Raw genomic sequence first — 17,512 nt, forward strand, 5'->3', positions numbered from 1 at the left:
GCCTCCCGAGTAGCTGGGACTACGCCCACCACCACGCCTGGCTAATTTTTTGTGCTTTTAGTAGAGATGGGGTTTCACCGTGTTAGCCAGAATCGTCTTGATCTCCTGACCTCGTGATCTGCCCACCTCAGCCTCCCAAAGTGCTGGGATTACAGGCGTGAGCCACCGTGCCCGGCCCACTCATTCTTTTATCTTTTTCATTCACGGGACAGGAAGGCTTTTGACCATCTATTCTTCAGTGGCAACAGGGCATCAGGGTCTAGGTTCCAGCCCTTGCTTAGCGGCTATCATGCTGTGCAACCTTGGGTAGCTCACTTGATCTCTCTGTTTTTCCCTCTCATCTGTAATTCTGAGAGGGCTGGGCTAGTTGGGGTCTCAGACCCCTCTGCCGTGACACTTGTATTCTCCTCTTCTAGGATAAAGACTGGCGGGTACAAAGACAAACCAGATCAATACAAGAATAGTGCTGGGAATGCTAGCTGCCTGCGTTTCAGTCCCAGCTGGGCCACCTAAATATGGGACTTAACCTCTCTGTGCTTCTTCTTTTTTTTTTTTTTTTTGCATATGGAAAATGGGAAAAAACAATAATCATAAGCTTAAAGGGTGATTGTGAGAATTAAATGAAATATCGTATACAAAATAAATGCTCTGCAAAGATTCATTGTTGTTGCTGTAGTTATGCTATTCATAGTCTGGTGGGACAGCATAAATTCTCAACAGAAGCGGTTTGTCTGTTCCTTCTCTGCTTCATCATCACAGCAGCTGTTAAACCCATACCCAACCCCATCCACGTCCTAGAGGAGAAACCTGATAAACATCAACGACATGCCATAAAGAGAGGCCAGGTGCGGTGGCTCATGCCTGTAATCCTAACAGTTTGGGAGGCTGAGGTGGGCAGATGACTTGAGGTCGGGAGTTCGAGACCAGCCTGGCCAACATGATGAAACCCAGTCTCAACTATAAATACAAAAATTAGTCAGGCGTGGTGGCAGGCACCTGTAATCCCAGCTACTTAGGAGGCTGAGGCAGGAGAATCACTTGAACCCAGGAGGTGGAGGTTGCAGCTAGCTGAGATCGCACCACTGCACTCCAGCCTGGGTGACAGAGTGAGACTCCGTCTCGGAAAAAAAAAAAAGAAAGATACAGTAAAGGAGAACAGAAGCCAGGTGTGGTGGCTCACACCTGTAAACCCAGCTACTTGGGAGGCTGAGGCAGTAGGATTTCTTGAGGCCAGGAGGTTGGGATCAGCCTGGGCAATATAGGGAGACCTACATCACAAAGGAGAGGAGATGAGAAGAGAGGAGAGGGGAGAGAGAGGAGAGGAGAGGGGAGAGGAGGGGAGGGGAGGGGAGGGGAAGGGAGAGGGGAGGGGAAGGGAGGGGAGAGGGGAGGGAAAGGAAGGGGAGAGGAGAGAGGAGGGGAGAGGGGAGGGGAGGAGAGAGGGGAGGGGAGGGAAGGGGAAAAGGGAGGGGAGGGAAGGGGAGGGGGGGGAGGGGAGGGGAGGGAAGGGGAAAAGGGAGGGGAGGGAAGGGGAGAGGGGAGGGGAGGGAAGGGGAGAGGGGAGGGGAGGGGAGGGGAGGGGGGGGAGGGGAGGGGGAAGGGGAGAGGGGAGGGGAGGAGAGAGGGGAGGGGAGGGGAGGGAAGGGGAGGGGAGAGGGGAGGGAGGGGAGAGGGGAGGGGAGGAGAGGGGAGGGAAGGGGAGAGGGGAGGGGAGGGAAGGGAAGGAGAGAGGGGAGGGGACGGGAGGGAAGGAGAGAGGGGAGGAGACGGGAAAAGAAAGAAAGAAAGAGAGAGAAAGAAGGAAGGAAGGAAAGAAGAAAAGAAAGAAAGGAAGGAGGGAAGGAAGGAAGGAAGGAAGGAAGAGAAGAAGAACCCATGGAAGGGAGGAGAACCCATGAAGATGCCAGGTGGGCTGTGTGGTGGGGAAAGAGATGACCCCATTGTCCCAACCAACCACCTAGATGAGTGTCAGGCTTGTAGAAGGTTCTCAGTAAAAGTGTATGGGTATGAATAACTGAGGCTTTCGAAAGAAAGGCCCTTCTGGCCTGTGACACTGAAAACACTTATCATGCTTTTACTTGTGTATTGGGGTGGGAGTGCCTTTGGCCTGAGTTGTCAAATCTGAAAGATGATGCCTGTTATTGTCTTCATGACTGCATTGTTAACCTCCAATGTCTGGTCTGGGAACATAATCCAGAACAATATAAAATAAACAAAAGGACTCTGAGTAACCCTCACAGTGAGCTGAGATCACACAACTGCACTCCAGCCTGGGCGACAGAGCGAGACTCCGTCTCAAAAAAAAAAAAAAAAAAAAAACGAGAGAGAGAGAGAGAGAGAGAGGTACAGAAAAGGGGAATGGAAGCCAGATGCGGAGGCTCACACCTGTAATCCCAGCTACTCGGGAGGCTGAGGCAGGAGGATTTATTGAGGCCAGGAGGTTAAGACCAGCCTGGGCAATATAGAGAGATCTACATCAGAAAGGAGAGGAGAGGAGGGGAGGGGGGGAAGGGAAGAGGAGGGGAGGGGAGGGAAGAGGAGGGGAGGGGAGGGAAGAGGAGGAGAGGGAAGAGGAGGGGGGAGGGAAGGGGAGGGGAGGGAAGAGGAGGGGAGGGGAGGGAAGAGGAGGAGAGGGAAGAGGAGGGGAGGGGAGGGAAGAGGAGGGGAGGGAAGGGGAGGGGAGGGAAGAGGAGGGGAGGGGAGGGAAGAGGAGGAGAGGGAAGAGGAGGGGAGGGGAGGGAAGGGGAGGGGAGGGAAGAGGAGGGGAGGGAAGAGGAGGGGAGGGAAGGGGAGGGGAGGGGAGGGGCGGGGCTTTTTCTGCATATCGCCTTGTGTCTTCAATCGGAGCCCACCTTTACTTACTCCACACAAAATTTCAACAGATCCAGTGTGCCAGAGACTGCTAAGAGCCCCTTTTCTTTCCCTCTTCCTTTTTGCAGTAGAGCTCCCAAGGGTAAAACCTGGATTTATGGCTTCCCTACTAGAGACCACATATCCCAGAACCCCTCGCAGCCAGGTGGAGGTATGAACTAAGTCCTAGCCAGTGAGATATGAGTGGAAGTAATAGGTTTAATTTCTGGGCCACATCCTTAAAAGGAAGCTGGCTGTTCTCTACTTCCTCTTTCCCCTTTATGAAGACTGGGATGTGGACATGGGGTGGAGGAGAGGGCAGCTTTGATGATGCTGACCAGGACAACCCCCTAGAGACAGGGCATCAAGGCAGGAAGAACTTGAGTCACCAGATGACCTGGAGAAGTGCCCTAGAATGCTGACCACCTTGCATTTTTCCCATGGGAGAGCAATAACCTTGTAAAGTCACTATTATCTGGTCTCTGTTGCAGCAGCTGAACCAATAGCCTAAAGGAGAAGCCACTTTCCTGATTTTCCACAGCAGATGAGCAGGAGCATGTTAGAAGGAAAAAGGACTAATAAGAAAGCAAGTACAGTGAAAAGGGCAAAAGTCAAGAGCAAGAGAAGAGAGAACAATGATAAACAAACAAACAAACAAAAAAACAAACTTGACCAGGCGTGGTGGCTCACGCCTGTAATCCCAGCACTTTGGGAGGCTGAGGCAGGTGGATCACAAGGTCAAGAGATCAAGACCATCCTGGCCTACATGATGAAACCCTGTCTCTGCTAAAAATACAAAAATTAGCTAGGCATGGTGGCGTGCACCTGTAGTCTCAGCTACTCGGGAGGCTGAGGCGGGAGAATCGCTTGAACCCGGGAGGCAGAGGTTGCGGTGAACCGAGATGACGCCACTGCACTCCAGCCTGGTGACAGAGTGAGACTCCGTCTAAAACAAAACAAAACAAAACAAACAAACAAAAACCCCACAAAACTTAGGAGTTTGGAGTCATTTAGCATAAGGTCATTCCAATAGACCTTGAAGGCATCATTGTATCATAAGGTAGTAGTGGAAACATGCTCAGAACAACCGTCCTGCATCACTAGGAGAAGTCATTGACCAAATCCTTTATTTTAAAGGAAAGCAACTGTGTATTTAGAAAGTATTCCCAATCAAAAGTGGTTAAAATGGAATAAAGCTTGTATATTTGGGGGAGAAACCTTCAGCATCTGGAAAACTCAGTCATCCAAAATTACACCTTTCCTCAATGATGAGAAATCAGAGATTTAGATTAATTTATATTTACCTTCTCCCTCATTAGATTATGAATCCTTTTAAGGTCAGATTATGTCTCCTTTTTCTTTTAATTTTTAATATTGAACACTGTGCCTTGACTCAATAAATACTTTCTAATGGCTTTGGGGGTGAAGTCTATGTTACCTCGGATGACAGAGCCTAGGATGGTCCCACTAGCTGATTTGGAACACAGATGCTCCTCGACTTAGGACGATGACATTACATCCTGATGAACCCATCATAATTGGAGAATAGCATAAGTTGAAAATGCATTTAACCCACCTGATAGGGTTTGGCTGTGTCCCCACTAAAATATCTTTAATTGTAATTCCCATAATCCCCAAGTGTCATGGGAGGGACCTGGTGAGAGGTAATTGAGTCATGCCGTTCTCGTGATAATGAGAGTTCTCACGAGATCTGATGGTTTTATAAGGGGCTTTTCCCCTTTTGCTCAGCTCTTCTCTTTCTGCTGCCGTGTGAAGAAGGATGCGTTTGCTTCCCCTTTCACCATGATTGTAAGTTTCCTGAAACCTCCCCAGCCATGTGGAACTATGAGTCAATTAAACCTCTTTTCTTTACAAATTATCGGGTCTCAGGTATGTCTTTATTAGCAGCATGAGGACGGACTAACACACCATCTAATCTACCAAACATCATAGCTTAAGCTAACCTACCTTAAATGCGCTCAGAATACTGATATTAGCCTATAGTTGGGCAAAATCATCTATCACAAACCCTATTGTATAATAAAATGTTGAATATTTCAACACTTTGTTATAAAATGGGCTTTGTGTTAGATGATTTTATTTATTGAATACTGAAAGTGAAAAACATAATGGTTGTATGGATACTTGAAGTATGATTTCTGCTGAATGCATATTGCTTTTGCACCATTTTAAAGTCAAAAAATTGTAAGTAGAGTCGTTGTAAGTTGGACTGCCTGTATTGATCAGTGAAATTGTCTGAGATCTTTAACTAGCCCAGTGAACAACTGCAGGGACCCAACCCTCATAGTTTTATTGAGCCTATGGTGGGCCTGGGAACTTGCCTCTGTTATCTAGAAATAATTTCATCATACACACTCAAGCTCACAAAGACCTACACACACAAGTATGCTCATTGCAGAATTGTTTGTAATTGCAAAAACAACAATAACAAAAAAAACCTCATAACTCTGCACAGCCTACACAAATGTACATGGGTTTTCTGTAGCACCCAGGTGAGATGTTCAGGAAAAATCAAAATGAGAGAGAAAAGGCAGGAAGTGAAAGCCACACACCAGTGTCCCTATCACCCTAAGGCCTGATGTTGGGTGACGCTGCTAGGCAGAGGGTAAGCAGGGGGCCATGGGCTTGGAGATGATGGGAGTCAGACCACAGATTTTACTACAGGACCCAGAATATAAACATATGCCATTGACAGGGACAGTATTTTCAAGGCAGAGCCAATACACTGTTTATACTTTAGTAGCAAGCCGCATACTCTAGGGTGTCCCTGATCCCAAGAGCCAAATAAAAACTCTCTAAGAAAGTGGATTCATTTGGGGAGCTCAGCTCCTATCACACGCTCTAATCTGCCTTTCCAGACGGAAGGGAATTTGATTTCCTGTGCAGAAAGTAGCGGGGAAATGTATTGGAATGGAAAACCATTTTTCCAGTGTCCTCTGCCTAACCAGACACAGGGTTGTGGTTTTCTAGAGAGAAGAAGACTTCAGGCTTAGGTCTAGACACACAGCACTGTCCCTACTTGGAAGCTGGTGTTCCCCAGTGGAGGAGTCAGGCCCTAGGATCACTCAGCCGTGCCACAGAAGAGAACCCAGGCCTCCCTTCTTCTGGGACAACCCCGGCCTCTCTGCCCTCTCTTACCCCTGGCCTCAGACTGGGCCCCACTCACCAAGGCCCTGGTGGGTAATCTTAGCCAGCAGCAATCTCTTTTACTAGTACTTCTCCCCTGGAAGAAGAGAAATTCACAGCTGGTAGCAGGTCATTGTTATCCACCGCCACTATCACTTAATGATATTGGAAACTTCTGGGCAGGTGAGGTCAGAAGCAGGTGTTGATGACATCACAAAAGAAACACCACTGTGTTGTACTGGAACTCTGGGGTTCTGGTATCATTTCTTCATCCAGGATTGAGCTCAACTGAACATTTTCAGACAGATCTGGGGGTTGAAGCCTGCATAGCCTCACCTCAATTCTATCTTGAGCCTAGCTGATGCCCTGCAGAATTAGATCCTTAAAGAATAACTGCCGGCCGGGCGCGCTGGCTCACACCTGTAATCCCAGCACTTTGGGAGGCAGAGGCGGGCGGATCACGAGGTCAGGAGTTCAAGGCCAGCCTGGCCAAGTTGGTGAAACCCCGTCTCTACTAAAAATACAAAAATTAGCTTGGCACAGTAGTGGATGCCTGCAATCCCAACTACTCGGGAGGCTGAGGCAGGAGAATCGCTTGAACTCGGGAGGCAGACGTTGCAGGGAGCTGAGACCGCACCACTGCACTCTAGCCTGGGTGACAGAGCAAGACTCTGTCTCAAAACAAAAAAACAAAAAAACAAACAAAAAAAAACACATGGGTCCTTGCACTGATATTTTATTGAGGCTATAGAACTCCCCTGCTCCCCCAAACTGATACTCATGAGGCAGAAATATGAGTTTCTTCTGGGCCACGAAGTGAAGATCTCTTCAGGGCCTCATGTCCAGGCTCTTGAAATCAGCTCTGTTGTACCCCTTCCCCTGGGTGTTGGTATCTGTTTTCAGTAATGAACCTTTTCTTTGTTGTATAAGCTTTATCAACTTTGTGAAATATAATACATACACGGAGAAGCATATACCATACAACAATGAGCACTATAAAATAATCATAGAGCAAACTCTGGTGTAGCGACACTGTTTAAGTCGATAAATAGAACATTATCACCAGAAGTTTCCCTGTATTGGTTCCCAATCCACTCCTTTCTTTTCCAGTCCCTTCCCCGCACAGAGATAGCCCTATCCTGACTTCAGTCTTTCCTTGCATTGCTTTGTACTTTTACCACCTGATTATTCATTCCTAATCAATATGGTTTGCTTTGGTCTGTATTTTAAGTGTACATTAATAGAATTAGAGTATAAATATACTTTTATGTTGGGCTGTTAGAACTCAACATTGGGTTTTTTTGGTTTGTTTTTTGTGTTGTTTTATTTTTTTGGATGGCGTTTCACTCATGCCGCCCAGGCTGGAATGCAATGGCACAATCTCAGCTCACTGCAACCTCTGCCTCCCAGGTTGAAGTGATTCTCCTGCGTCGGCCCCCCAGGTAGCTGGAATTACAGGCACATACCACCACTCCCAGTTAAGTTTTGTATTTTTAGTAGAGACGGGGTTTCACCATGTTGGCCAGGCTGGTCTCAAACTCCTGACCTTAGGTGATCCGCCTGCCTCAGCCTCCCACAGTGCTGGGATTATAGGCATGAGTCACCACGCCCGGCTTCAACATTGTATTTTTAAGATTTATCCACACTGTGGTATGCAGTTGGCGTTTATCCATTTTCATTACTCTATTGTTTGACTATGTCATAAACTAATCCTTCCTGGTTTGTTTGGCATTTGTTTTTATTTCCAGTTTTTTATTAGTGAGTGCTATGATTTGAATGTTTTTTGTGTCCTCCAAAATTAATTAATTAATTGAAAAATATAGGCTGGGTGTGGTGGCTCACTCCTATAATCCCAGCAGCTTGAGAAGCTGAGGCCAGCAGATTGCTTGAACCTAGGAGTTTGAGATCAGCCTGGGCAACATAGTGAGACTCCATCTGTTAAAAAATACAAAAATTAGCTGGGCATGGTGGTGTGCACCTGCAGTCCTAGCTACTCTGGAAGCTGAGGTGAGAGGATTGCTTGAGCCTGGGAGGCAGTGGTTGTAGTGAGCCAAGATTATGCCACTGCACTCTAGCCTGGGTGACAGAGTGACACCCTGTCTCAAAAAAAAAGAAAGGAAAGAAAAAGATGGTAAAGCAAGAAATCAATCATTTTAAACTGTTACAGAGCATAGAAATAGAAGTAAAATGTCCATATTATTTTATATAAAGCCCACATAACACTGAAATAATACACGACAATGACTTCACACAAAAATTATTTCTTAAAAAATTATTTGGTTGACAGGGTCTCAAGATGGCTGCCAGGCGGCTGCTTCCTGACAGAAGAAAAGATATTGAGTGGGCTGGTACCTCCTGGCCTAAATGAAAGTGATGTTGAGTCAAACTCTGAAGATGAAGCTACATTGGAGAGCTCTAGGCTTAACTTACAGGAAGATAAAGAGGATGGGAACCTCAGAAAAGCAGAAATCATAGACTTCACAACAGATGAAGCAAAAAGTGAAACAGAGTCAAATGTAAATGCCTAAGAGGAGTGTCCTTCTGGAATTCCCTTAGATATGTGGAATTGAACAGTCCTCAAATGCAGTCCAGTGGAAGGAGCTTCCTCAGTATTTTGGAGTCAATGATAGGTTTGACCCCTCTGTTAAAAGGAAAACGGTTGAGAAGGCCTCAAAAAGAGGATAGAGCAGGCTGTGGAGGAGTGGAATATTGAGAAGGCTGAGGATCTCAGCAACCAGCTAGCTACTCGAGAGCTTGGTGTAAAAATTGCCAAAGCAGTTGTCTGCCACAATTTTGTAAAAGCCAAAAATGGAGACTAAAAATTCACAGGACTGCCCGAAAAAAGAAGAAACTCACGTGGGGGTTTGAAGCAAAGAAGAGATGGGCAACCAAAAGCAACGTGGGATATATGTAACTTGCCAGAATGCTTGAAGACATTTGTAGACTCAAATGCTCAATTTACCGAGAATGTTTTCCTGCCTATGTTAAATGTCAGAAAATTGATAGCACTAGAAAAGAAATAAGCATAAAATTTGGGAGTTTGATTATCAGCTCTTTTCAATCTTTCTCTAAGGACTTTGTCCTATTGAAGTAAATAAAACGAAGCATTCTGTTATTTTTATAAGAAATGTAAGAAAAAATATAGAAAAACAGAAAGGATTTTGTTTATTTGTATAAACCCACAGTATAAAATCAGTTTTTCGGCCAGTTGCTGTGGCTAATGTCTGTAATTCCAGCACTTTGGGAAGCCGAGGTGGGCGGATCACTTGAGTCCAGGAGTTCGAGACCAGCCTGGCCGGCATGGTGAAACCTCATCAGCCGGGTGTGGTGCCACATGCCTATAGTCTCAGCTACCTGGGAAGCTGAGGCAGCAGAATGACTTGAACCCGGAAGGTGGAGGTTGCAGTAAGCTGAGATCGCGCCCTTGCACTCCAGCCTGGGCGACAGACCAGACAGACTCTGTCTCAAAAAAAAAAAAAAATCAGTTTTGCTGCTTTTCATTTATTTAGTTTAGCATAACCAGTGAGCTTCTTGTACTTTCTTTTTTTTGAGACACAGTATCACTCCCTGTGTCACCCAGGCTAGAGTGCGGTAGCATGGTCTTGGCTCACTGCAACCACTGTCCCCTGGGTTCAAGTGATTCTCTGATTCTCATGCCTCAGCCTCCCGAGAAGCTGGGATTACAGGCAAGCACTACCATGCCTGGCTAATTTCTTTTTGTATTTTTAGTAGAGTCAGGGTTTTGCCATGTGGGTTAGGCTGGTCTTGAACTCCTGGCCTTATATGATCCACCTGCCTCGGCCTCCCAAAGTGCTGTAATTACAGGCATAAGCGATCATGCCGGCCTTGTACTTCCTTATCTGTACCCAGCATAACTACACATTTACTGGAGCTGTGTTTTTAAGATTGATAATTGTTTATAACGGATTAGTCATAAGTGCCAAAAAGTCTCAGTTGATACTGTCTTTACAAATGATGACTTGACCTTAATGTCATAAAAGTAGTTACTAATTTTTTTACTGAAGGCAGTAGACTTGATATTTCAGAATTGCATAGTAAAAGCAGTTTATTAATTTTTGTGTACTTTCAGATAAACTATTACAATAAAGAAAGGTGACAAATGTTAAAAAAAAAAAAAAATTCCATCATGGTTACTGCCTGAGCAAGTTGGAGCTGTGGGTGAGGGTTTCCTGGAATGGGGACAAGTTGGTTCCAGATGGTTTTGATACACCTCATTCTGCAACCCTCCTTTTCATACTCCAGCCCTATAAGAAACACATGGTTTGGAAGTGGTACTAGGAAAACTTCCTCTTCTCTTCTTCAGACTTGTTTCCTTACTTCTTTACTACTTTGGTCAGTATAACGTGGCAGCTGCCTCTGAGGGGTCAGTCATTCTCCTTCAGTTCACTCACAGATTATGAGCCAGGTAATCTATTAAAACCCTCTAAATGTTCTTTTTTCATCCAGAATCTCTTTCCAGGAAGATGTCTCTTCTTGTACTTTGTGAGATTCTATTCAAAATAAGGATTTTGAAAAGCTCTGACATATTCATGGGAATCTAGAGAACAAGTGCATGCTCAAGAAAAATATGAGAAAACCCTAAGCTCTCACCTCTGCATGACCTTCAGTCTCTATGCAAGAAGAAATTGAAGACAAAGGCAGAGTTGTAAACTGCCTAACTGAACTCTGAAGGCATGTCCCAACAGCACACACAGGCTTATCTATAAAGACTGGGAAATTTTACTGTTTTTTTGTCCCAGGTGTTTAAGGAAATCTCTTGTCCAATCACTAGCTGATCATTAAGCTAATGGAACAGAGTCTTCTGTGACCATACACACAGACACACACACACACACATGCACACACAAAGAGTTTTCAAAATTAGTTCAGAAAAGGCACTAAACAAACAAACAGCAACAATTAAAACAGGCAGGAACAACGAACCCAAGAAAAATCTGATTTCCAGAGTTGCCAAATTATAATATTCAAAATGTCCAGTTTTCTACAAAAATTACGAGGCATGGAAAAAACACAAGAAAGTATGGCCCCTACAGAAGAAAACTGACAATTGATAGAAATTATTCCTGAGGAAGCCCAGACATTGGGCTTACTTTTAAGAGACTTTAATTCAACCATTTAAAATATGCTCAAAAAGCTAAAGGAAACCATGTACAAAGAACTAAAGAAAACCATGAGAATATCTCACAAATAGAGAATATCAATAAAAATATCAAACTTATAAAAAAGAGCCAAATATAAATTCTAGTGCTTAAAAGTATTACTGAAAGGACAATTTTATTAGAGAGACTCAACAGCAGATTTGAGCAGGCAGAAGAAAGAATCAGTGAACTTGAAGATAAGTCACTGAGATTACTCAGTCGGAGGAGCATAAAAAAGAAAAATATAGAATAACGAGCAGACTTTTAAAAGACATCACCAAGTATACCACAACATATGCATAATGGGAGTTCCAGAGGAGGTAGGGGAGTCTAATAGAAAGAATACTTGAAAGAAATAATGGGCAAAAACTTTCCAAATTTGATGGAAAACATTAGTCTATACATCTAAGAAACTCCAAGTAGTATAAACTCAAAGAGGTCCACATTGAAACATGTTATAATTAAACTGTTCAAAGATAAAGACAAAGATAGAATCTTGAAAGCAGCAAAAGAGAAGCAGTTTAACACAGAGAAGTAATGCTTAATAAGATTAGCAGCTTATTTCTCACTAGAAACCATGGAGGTAAGGAGGCAATGGGATAGACCATTAAAAGGACTGAAAGAAAAATAGCTGTCAGCCAAGAATGCTATATCCAGCAAAACTATCCCTCTGGAATGAAATAGAAATTAAGAAATTTCCAAATAGAAACAGAGAGTTTGTCAATAGTGCCCTATAAGAAATGTTAAAAGGAGTCTCTCATGCTGAAATGAAAGGACAGTAGGCAGTAATTTGATTCCACATAAAGAAATAGAGAATACTGGTAAAGGTAAATATAAAAGTCAATATTAACGTATTTTTGGTCTGTACCTCTTATTTTTTTCCCATATTATTTGAAAGGCAACTATATAAGTAAAAATTGATGATATGTATCTATGATAGGCACAAATGTGTAAAGATGGAATTTGTGACAAGAGCAACATAAAGATGGGGGTAGAACTATATAGTAATGAAGTTCTTATACTGAAACAGTATTAATCTAAACTAGATTGTTATAAATTAAATGTTAATTTTAATCCTCAGGACAACCACTATGAAAATAACTAAAAAATATATAGTAAAAGAAAAGATGAGGAAATTAAATAGTTTATTAGAAAATATTAGCCAGGCATGGTAGCTCATGCCTGTAATCCCAGTACTTTGGGAGGCTGAGGCGGGTGAATCATTTGAGCCCAGGAATTCAAGACCTGCCTAGGCAATAAGGCAAAATTCCATCTCTACAAAAATACAGAAATTAAGCTGGCATGGTGGTGTGCACCTGTAGTCTCAGCTACTTGGGAGGTTGAAGCAGGAGGATCACCTGAGCCTGGGAAGTGGAGGTGTCAGTGAGCCAAGACTGTGCCACTGCACTTTAGCCTGGGTGACAGAGCAAGACCCTATTGCAAATAAAGTAAAATAAAGTAAAATAAAAAATATATTTAACACTAAAGAAGGCAGTAATAAGGAAATAGGGAACAAAAATGGTATGAAACACAGAAAACAAATAGCAAAACAGCAGAAGTAAGTACTTCCTTAATTACTTTAAATGTAAATGAATTAAACTTTCCAATCAAAAGGCAGATATTAGCAGATGAGTTTTTTAAAATGATGTAACTATGTGCTATCTACAGGTGATTCACTTTACATTCAAAGATACAAATAGGCTGAAAATGAAAGGATGGAAAAAAAGTATACCACAAAAACAGTAACCAAAGGGAGTGGGGGTGGCTATACTAATATTGGAAGCAATAGACTTTAAGACAAAAATTGTTACAAGAGACAAAGAATGACATTATATAATGGTAACAGGGATACTCCATCAAGAAACATAACAATTATAAAGATATATGCACCCAACAACAGAGCCCCAAAATATATGAAGCAAAACCTGAAATAATTAGAGAAATAGATAATTAATAACAGTTGTAGATTTTAATATTCCACTTTAAATAATAGATAGAACAACTACACAGAAGATCTTCAAGGAGGCCGAGTGTGGTGGCTCACACCTGTAATCTTAGCACTTTGGGAGGCCGAGGCAGGCAGAGACCTGAGGTCAGGAGTTCAAGACCAGCCTAGCCAACATGGTGAAACCCTGTCTCTACTAAAAATACAAAAATTAACTGGGTGTGGTGGCAGGTGCCTGTAATCCAGCTACTCGGGAGGCTGAGGCAGGAGAATCACTTGAACCCAGGAAGTAAGGGTTGCAGTGAGATGAAACTGTGCCATTGCACCTCAGCCTGGGCAACAAGAGTGAAAACTCCATCTCAAAAAGAAAAATTTAAAAAAAAAATCATAAGGATATAGAAGACTTGAAGAGTACTATAAACAAACTAGACCTAACAGATATTTATGGAGCACTCCACTCAACAATGACAAAATACACATTCTTCTCAAGTGCACATAGAACATTCTCCAGTATAAATCAGAACACAAAATAAGTCTCAATAAATTTTAAAAGATTAAAATCATAACAAAGTATGTTTTCTGACCACAATGGAATAAAACTAGAAATCAATAACAGAAAGAAACCTGAGAAACTCATAAATATGTGGAAATTAAATAACACACCCTTAAATAACCAATGGGTCAAAGAATAAATTGCAAGGTAAATTAGAAAATATTTTGAGATCTATGAAAACTATAATACAACATGCAAAAACTTATGGGATTTAGTAAAAGCAGTGCTTAGAGGGAAATTTATAGTTGTAAATGTCAACATAAAAAAAAACAAAGGTTGCAAGTGAATAACATATCCTTCTACCTTAAGAAACTGGAAAAAGAAGAACAAACTGAATCCAAAACAAGAAGAAAGAAGGAAATAATAAAGATTAGGGTGGAGACAAATGAAATAGAGAACAGAAAACAATAGAGAGAATGAGCAAAACCAAAAGTTAGTGTTTTGAAAACATCAACAAAATTTTTAAAAATCAACAAAATTGATGAATCTTTATCTGGACTGAATAAGAAAAAAAAAGAGAAGACCCAAATTACTAAAATTAGGAATGAAAGTACAAACATTAATAATGACCTTATAAAAATAATAATTTTAAAAGATTATAAGAGAATACTATGAACAACTGTATCCCAACAAATTACACAACCTAGATGAAATGGACAAATTCCTAGACAAATAAGCTACCAAAACTTATTTAAGAAGAAATAGAAAACATAAATAGATCAATAACAAGAAAGGAGATTGAATCAGTAACTAAAATTTTAAAAGAAAACTTCAAACAAAGAAAAACACAGGATCAGATGGCTTCACTAGCAAATTCTACCAAGTGTTTAAACAGTTAACACTATTTTTTCCTCAAACGCCTCCCCTAAAAAGAAAAGGATGGAACCCTTCTGAACTCATTCTGTGAGGCCAGTATTATCCTAGTACCAAAGCCAAAGATATCACAAGACAAGAAAACAAGAAACCAACATCCCTTATGAATATAGATGCAAAAATTCTTAACAAAATACTAGAAAACCAAATCCAGCAGCATATTTAAAGGATTATATACCATGACCAAGTGGGATTTATCTCCAGAATGCAAGGATGGTTCAACAGACGAAAATCAATCAGTGTACTACACTATATTAAAAGATTAAAAGAAAAAACACATAATCATCTCAATTGATGCAGAAAAAACATTTAACAAAATCCAATACTCTTTCCTGATTTAAAAAAAAAAAAACCCATAACACTCAAAAAACTAGAAGAGAACTTCTCCAACCTTATAAAGGGCATTATATTAGCCTGTGTGGGCTGCCATAAGAAAACACTACACACTGGTTGACTTAAACAATAGACATTTATTTTATTCCAGTTCTATAGGCTAGAAGTCCAAAATCAAAGTCAGGGTTTATTTCTGGTGAGGGCTTTCTGGCTTGTAGATGGCTGCCTTCCCACTGTGTCCTCACATGGCCTTTTCTTTGTGCTCATGTGAAGACAGAGATATCTCTAGTGTCTCCTCCTCTTCTTTCTTTTTCTTTTTTTTTTAAGACAAGGTCTCATTCTGTTGCCCAGGCCAGAATGCAGTGGTGTGATCATGGCTCATTGTAGCCTCAACCTCTTGGGTTCAAATGAACCTCCCACTTAAGCCTTCTGAGCAGCTGGGACTACAGGTGCATGCCACCACACATGGCTAATTATTTTTAAAATTTCACTCTGTCATCCAGGCTAGCGTGCAGTGGTGTGATCTTGGCTCACTGCAACCTCTGCCTTCTGGGTTCAGGGGATTCTCATGCCTCAACCTCCCGAGTAGCTGGAACTATAGGTGCATGCCACTATGCCCAGCTAATTTTTTGTATTTTTAGTAGAGACATGGTTTCACATGTTGGCCAGGCTGGTCTTGAACTCCTGACCTCAGGTGATCGGCCCACCTTGGCATCCCAAAGTGCTGGGATTGCAGGAGTGAGCCACTGAGCCAGGCCAAGGCCCTCTCTTTATGATCTCATTTAATCTTTATTACCTCCTAAATATGTCCTGTCTCCAAATACAATCACGTTGTGGGTTAGAGCTTCAATATGTGAATTTGGGAGGGATGCAGTTCAGTCAAAAACAGGCATCTATGAAAAACCCACAGCTCACATCCTACTTAATTATAAAAGATTGAAAACCTTCCCTCTACAGTTAGGAATAAGGTAAGGATGTCAGCTCTTGTCACTTCTGTTCAACAATGCATTGACAATTCTTCTAGGGTAATTAGTCAATAAATAAATAAAAGACAATCAGATTGGAAAGGAAAAAGTAAACCTGTCTCTATTTGCAGATCACATACTCATATATAGAAACCCTTAAAGAATCTACAAGAAAACACTATTAGAGCTAATAAACAAGTTTAGTGAAGTTTTAGTGTACACGAATCAGTTGTAATTCCATACACTAGCAATTAACAATGTAAAAATAAAATTAAGAATTTCATTAACAGTAGCATTGAAAAACATAAAATAATTGGGAACAAATTTTACCAAGTAAGTATAAGATTTGTACACTGAGGCTGGGCGTGGTGGCTCATGCCTGTAGTCCCGGCACTTTGGGAGGCCGAGGCGGGAGGATCACCTGAGGTCAGCTACTCAGGAGGCTGAGGCAGGAGAATTGCTTGAACCCAGGAGGCAGAAATTGCAGTGAGCCGAGATTGCACCACTGCGCTCCAGCCTGGGCAACAAGAGCAAGACTCCATCTAAAAAAAAAAAAAAGGAAAAAAAAAGATTTGTACACTGAAAACTACAGTTGAAAAAAATTTTTTAACAAAAATAAATAAAACACATCCCATATTCATGAATTGGAAGACTTTCTCTGTTTTTCTTGTTTGTTTATTTTGGTTTTTTTGAGACAAGGTCTCTCTCTGTTGCCTAAGTTGGAGTACAATGGCTTGGTCATGTCTCACTTCAGCCTCAACCTCCTGAGCACAAGTGATCCTCCTACCTCAGCCTCCCAAGTAGCTGGGACCACCACACCTGGCTAATTTTTGTATTTTTTGTAGAGATGGGGTTTCACTATGTTTCCTAGTCTGAATCTTAGTATTTTTAAGATGACAATACTCCTCAAAATGATCTACAGATTCAGTGCAACCTCTATCAGAATTCCAGCTGACTTCTTTGTAGATATATACAAGCTAATTCTAAAATTTATATGGAATTATAAGACATCTGAATGCTGATCACAGTCTTGAACAAAAAAAAAAAAACAGCGTTGAAGGACTGACATTTCTCAATTTCAAAATGTACCGCAAAGCTTCAGTAATCGGAACAATGTGGTACTGGTATAATCTCAATTCTGTTTCTATTTGAAACAGAATTGAGAACCCAGAAATAAACCCATACATCTATGGTCAGTTAGTTTTCAACAAAGGTGACAAGATCATTTGATGGTGGAAAGAATGGTCTTGTCAACAAATAGTCCTGAAATAATTCAATATTTATATGCAAAAGAAATAATTAATTTGGATCCCCTACTTCATACCATATCAAAAAATTAACTCAGAGCCTATCAGAGTCCTAAATGTAAGAGACCTAAAACACTGAGACTTTTAGAAGGAAACACAGGTGTAAATCTTTGTGACTTTGAATTAGACAAGGTTTCTTAAATATGACACCAGAAGTACAGGAAATGAAAGAAAAGTTGATATATTGAATTTCACCAAAATTTAAAACTTTTTGCATCAAAGGACACTCTCAGGAGAGACAACCCACAGAATGGAATAAAATATTTGCAAATCACATATTAGATACGGGACTAGTATCCAGAAAAAAATACATGTATATATATTTTTTCTTTTTCTTTCTTTTTTTTTTTTTTTGAGACGGAGCCTCGCTCTGTCGCCCA

At 41.6% G+C, this 17,512-nt stretch overlaps 2 protein-coding genes, 1 long non-coding RNA gene and 1 pseudogene across 6 annotated transcripts in view; 2 read left to right on the forward strand and 2 right to left on the reverse strand.

The window, feature by feature from the left end:
- Positions 1 to 17,512, reverse strand: part of TMEM63C (transmembrane protein 63C) — a 143,933-nt gene that overhangs the window by 78,231 nt on the left and 48,190 nt on the right. The window contains exon 1 of one of the 4 annotated variants that reach the window (XM_050798700.1): positions 6,038 to 6,354. The exons of the other annotated variants lie outside the window; for them this stretch is intronic. The gene's annotated coding sequence lies outside the window, so the exon portion shown is untranslated. Of the gene's footprint in view, positions 1 to 6,037; positions 6,355 to 17,512 lie in introns of those variants that run through there. 4 annotated transcript variants of the gene reach the window in all.
- LOC126959591 (uncharacterized) lies at positions 1,705 to 4,452 on the forward strand. Its single transcript, XR_007727566.1, has 3 exons — positions 1,705 to 1,907; positions 2,940 to 3,022; positions 3,342 to 4,452. It is a non-coding gene; the product is annotated as an uncharacterized LOC126959591 (long non-coding RNA).
- Positions 8,102 to 9,623, forward strand: LOC126959562 (protein FAM204A-like; annotated as a pseudogene).
- CIPC (CLOCK interacting pacemaker) overlaps positions 15,145 to 17,512 on the reverse strand; it is a 69,403-nt gene continuing 67,035 nt past the window's right edge. The window contains exon 5 of the transcript XR_007727552.1: positions 15,145 to 16,367. The gene's annotated coding sequence lies outside the window, so the exon portion shown is untranslated. The remainder of the gene's footprint in view (positions 16,368 to 17,512) is intronic.

This window comes from Macaca thibetana, chromosome 7, assembly GCF_024542745.1.
Source record: "Macaca thibetana thibetana isolate TM-01 chromosome 7, ASM2454274v1, whole genome shotgun sequence".
Classification (NCBI taxonomy): Eukaryota; Metazoa; Chordata; class Mammalia; order Primates; family Cercopithecidae; genus Macaca; species Macaca thibetana.